Source organism: Leptonychotes weddellii, unplaced genomic scaffold, assembly GCF_054177405.1.
Source record: "Leptonychotes weddellii isolate Sample4059 unplaced genomic scaffold, ASM5417740v2 HiC_scaffold_4794, whole genome shotgun sequence".
Lineage (NCBI taxonomy): Eukaryota > Metazoa > Chordata > Mammalia > Carnivora > Phocidae > Leptonychotes > Leptonychotes weddellii.
In genome coordinates this window covers 5,532-10,367 of record NW_028015110.1, presented here as the reverse complement: position 1 = coordinate 10,367, position 4,836 = coordinate 5,532, and the positions used below count along the sequence as shown (strand labels likewise).

The 4,836-nt window shown below is 42.1% G+C and overlaps 1 long non-coding RNA gene across 1 annotated transcript; it reads left to right on the top strand.

Moving 5' to 3' along the window:
* The first annotated feature begins 409 nt into the window (after window positions 1–409).
* Window positions 410–2,059, top strand: LOC145719485 (uncharacterized). The gene is made up of 3 exons (XR_014142410.1): window positions 410–1,374; window positions 1,494–1,573; window positions 1,772–2,059. It is a non-coding gene; the product is annotated as an uncharacterized LOC145719485 (long non-coding RNA).
* Window positions 2,060–4,836: the final 2,777 nt, after the last annotated feature.

Genomic DNA, 4,836 nt, shown 5'->3' with positions numbered 1-4,836 from the left:
TGAGTAGCATTAAGTACATTCACATTGTTGGGCAACTATCGCCACCATCCATCTCCAGAACTCTTTTTTATCTTCCCAAACTGAAAAGCTGTACTCATTAAATACTGCCTCCCTATTCTCCCCTCCCCCACCCCACCTCTAGTAGCCACCAACTCTACTTTCCATTTTTATGAATCTGACCACCTCAGATAAATGGAATCATACAGGATTTGTCCTTTTGTGACTGGCTTATTTCACTTAGCATAGTGTCTTCAAGGTTCATCTATGTTATAGGATATGTCAGAATTTCCTTCCTTTTAAAGGCTGAATAATATCCCAATGGGCATATATATATATATATAGATATAGATATAGATATATAGATAGATAGATAGATAGATAGATAGATAGATAGATAGATAGATATAATAGATATATATATATCTATTTGGTTTGTCCATTCATCCATTGATAGACACTTGGGTTGCTTCCACCTTTTGGTGTACTATTAAATAATACATTGTGGACATTTCTCCATGTAAGTCCTTACAGAGCCCTTCGTTCTTCTTAATGGCTGCCCAATACTCCATTATGTGGAAGTGACTAGTCTAGAATCACACAACTAGCTGGTGATATAGTGGGGATTTGAATCCAGTTCTTTTTGACTCTGAAAGCTGAGGGCTTTTCACCACTTCAGGAGACATGAGGGATGCATACATTTTGAGCCACCACATGGACAGCCTAGCGTTAGGCTGGTATAAAATAATATGAGACAACCTGACTGGGTCCTGAGAAGATTCTGATAAATGAAGAGAGTGCGTGGAGGTCAGGTCTAGCCCTGATTTAGAAGTCCCCACTCTGTCCTCCCACAATGCAGTTATCACCAGTTCTCTGTCAAAGCTGACCTGGGCCTCTCTCAGGGTAGCTCTGGAATGCGGTAGTCCTCCCTTATCCACACAGGGAATACGTTCCAGGCCCCCCAGTGGATGCCTGAAACTGTGAATAGTACTATCTAAGCATCAAAACTGTATACTATGTTTTTTCTATACATGCATACCTGTGATAAAGCTTAATTTATTAATTATGCACAGTAAGAGAGTAATCATAAAATAGAACAATTATAACAATATACTGTAATAAAAATTATGTGAATATGGTCTCTCTCTCTCTCAAAAGATCTTATTGTACCGAACTCACTCTTGTGATGATGTGAAATGGTAAAATGCCTACACGATGAGATGAGTGAGGTGAACGAGGTAGGCCTCGTGACATAGTGTTAGGCTACTATTGACCTTCAGCAACAGGAGAAAGTCTACAAGAAGATACTGTTGACCTTCAGAATGAGGATCATCTGCTCCTGGACCACAGCCAACCACGGATCGCTGCTGACCACGGGTAACTGAAACCTCAGAAAGCAAAACCACGGAGAAGGGGGCATTACTGTAGTAACGAATAGTAGCATCTTGGGGCCAGAAGGGACCTTAGAGTTCATCTGACCCAAATGTTTGTTTCAGGAGAGGAGGAAACTGGCCCCCCCACACGTGAGCTTCCCCTGCCTCCGCCTTGAGGATGTGGTTGCCAGGCAAGCTGTGTGGTAAGAGGCTCCACGCTGTTTCCCATCCCAGTTTTATTGTCTCAGTCACCCCGTTGTTGCTGGAAACTCATTTTCCCAAGTGCATTATTTTTCTTGTTTATTTCTCTTGTACACATGTGTTCTTCCAGCATCCTGCCTGGCTTTCTTAAAAGATATTTATGTTTTCTGATCACTTCTGCTTCCTTCTGTTCCTTCCAGGAATGGACAATCAATCAGAGTGTCGTGAAGAGGATATTCCCTGAAGAAGATTGCTGGTGACAGTGAATTTGTCACCCACCTTACTTTCTTTTACTGAGCAATGGGAATTTCCTCCACAGTGAGTGAGACCCGGTGTTATTACAGTGTCTGAATTCAGGCAGGCCTTTTACGGACAAGCCAAGTTTTCATTCCATTGTCTCGCTGTCATTGGCTCATCTGATCTCCACACTGGTTAATTAGTTTCAAATCCCTTCATATTGATCTAATAAAATCGGCTTGTTTAATTCATGTCGGGAAATTCTGAGAATGTTTCATTTGGACTCTGATGAGGGGTCTTTCTTTTACTGTCCTGTCGGAGACCTCCCTTGGGAGAGAGGTTGTCCTCCCTGCAGTCTCTTGAATTTCACAGAGCCAATGCTGAAATGGTGGTGAGAGTCTCCCTGCTGCCAAGTTGGGATGCTTTCACAACAAACACTTTTGCCTGTGAATGGGGGAGTTTTTTAGGTCCTCTCACCAAAGGCACATTAGACTGCTGTCTTTTCCACCTCTGAAGGTTGTCTGAGCTGGTTCTAGGCATCAAAACCCAGCCTGGCACAGTGGGGCCTGCCCGCCCCCCGCATCCCCGCCAGCCAGGGCCAGGACAGAACCACAGCCACTTCACCAGGCCTAGTCCTAGGCTGCTTGGTTTATAAATGCCTTCTTATCTGTTGGCTGTGATCCCCTCAGGAGATGGGGGGAGCAAAACTCCCAAAGTCGAATGTTTTCTGTTCTGTCACAAAAAGAAATGGATGGGCAGATACCAGTGGTCTTGAAGGGGAGGAGGGAATGAGCTAAGAGCCAACCCCATCCTGGATGCAGGACCGATTCATGGCACTCGGTCGGATGCCTGTCCGGGTACCGTTACTCACTGGCTAGAATTAAAATTCTAATAGCTAACCTATCAACACCTATCAACACCTTGATTTCAGACTTGTAGCCTCCAGAACTGTGAGACAATACATTTCTGTTGTTTAAGCCACCCAGTTTGTGGTCCTTTGTTACTAATACAGCCTCCTTTGTTAATCTGTTATGTAACAAATTCTTTGTTACTAACACAGTTCATGTAATAACTAATACAGCTCCCCACTGATAAGCTGTGTCTACTCGCAGCCCCTGATAGAGAAGGCGGAACCCCTTTGTAACCTCCCACTTTGGGTCAAAGCTATGGGGAAGAATGCAAGGAGTTCTGAGCCAAGGACAACCAATCTTAAAGTTAGCCAGGACCTAGGACTGCTGCAGCCTGCCTCAGGGAGATGACACAGGACCATCAAAGCAATTCTCAGACAATAGGAGGCTGTAGTGGGTCATGGGTGTTAAGTTAGGAGCCCATGTAGACCCTAGCATGTGGCTGCCATTTTGGGTTGTGTATAGGATGAGAAAGCAGAGGAAGCTGGTCAAGAGAAAGTAAGAAGAATGGAGAGGGGCAAGCTGACGAGAGAGACTGAAGAGAGAGACAGAGACATAGAGACTGGCTGGGCCCTCTAGCTGTTTTGTTTCTGCTTTTCCTGAAGCCAGATTTCTCTGGGTTCCTTCATGCATAGCCTTTAATAAACCACCCCCCCCCCCTTTCGCTCTAGTAATTTGATTGTTCTCTCCCTTGCACCTAAAGTGGTGTGAGTATGACAGCTCGGAGAAGAAACTTCAGTCCCTAGAGAAGAATACACATAGCAAAATAGTGACTAGGACATTTCACTTGGTCCAGCTCCCCATAGTCTCCTGTCTTAAGCTGAGAAATAGCAGAGTGAGTTAAAAACTAAGAAATTGCTTTTTCTAAAAGCCCTAAGATATTAGGCACTAGGTAGAATTGTTCTGGAACCCTGTGACAAAGCATAGCCTGAAAAATGGAGAGAAAGGTGGGGGCAGGGGTAAGGGAATGAGCATAGCGATGGAGCTAGAGCCTGGAAGGGTTCTGGGGACCCGCATGATCTCATCCTTCTTATGTGTAATGTTCCATTGTGTATATACACATCTTCCTTATCTATCCATCTATCAATGGACACTTAGGTTGCTTCCATAGCTTGGCTATTATAAATAATGCTGCAATAAACATTGCATAAACATTGAGGTGCATTTTTTTCAATTAGTGTTTTCATTTTCTTTGGGTAAATACCCAATATTGGAATTATTGGATTATATAGTATTTCTATTTTTAATTTTTTGAAGAACCTCCATACTGTTTTCCACAGTTAATGCACCAAATTACCTTCTCATCAATAACATATGAGGGTTCCTTTTTCTCCACCTTATTGTTAACACTTGTTATTTCTCGTCCTGTCTTTCTTTTAACCATTCTAACAGGTCAGATGTAACGTGATATTTCATTGTGGTTTTCATTTGCGTTTCCCTGATGATTAGTGATGTTGGGCACCTTTTCATATGCCTGTTAGCCATCTGTATGTCTTCTCTGGAAAAATGTCTATTCAGGTCCTCAGCCCATTTTTAAATCTGCTTGTTTGGGGTTTTTTTGTTTTGTTTTGTTTTGGTGTTGAGTTGTGTAAGTTCTTTATATATTTTGGATATTAACCCCTTATTGGGTATATCAATTTGCAACTATCTTCTCCCATTCCGTAGATTGCCTTTTTGTTTTCTTGATGTTTTCTTTTGCTGTGAAAAAGCTTTTTATTTTGATGTAGTCTCAGTAGTTTGTTTTTGCTTTTGTTTCCCTTGCCTTAGAAGACATATCTAGAAGGACGTTGCTTTGACCAATGTCAGAGAAATTACTGCCTGTACTCTTTTCTGGGAATTTTATGGTCACATCTCACATTTAGTTCTTTAATCCATTTTGAGTTTATTTTTGTGTATGGTGTTAAATGGTGGCCCAATTTGATTCTTTGTCATGCAACTGTCCAGTTTCCCCAGCACCATTTATTGAAAAGACTGTCTTTTCCCCATTGTACATTCTTGCCTCCTTTGTCATAGATTAATTGACCAGACAATTGTGGGTTTATTTCTGGGCTCTCTATTCTGTTCATTGATCTATGTGTCTATTTTTATGTCAGGACCATATGTTTTGATTACTACAGCTT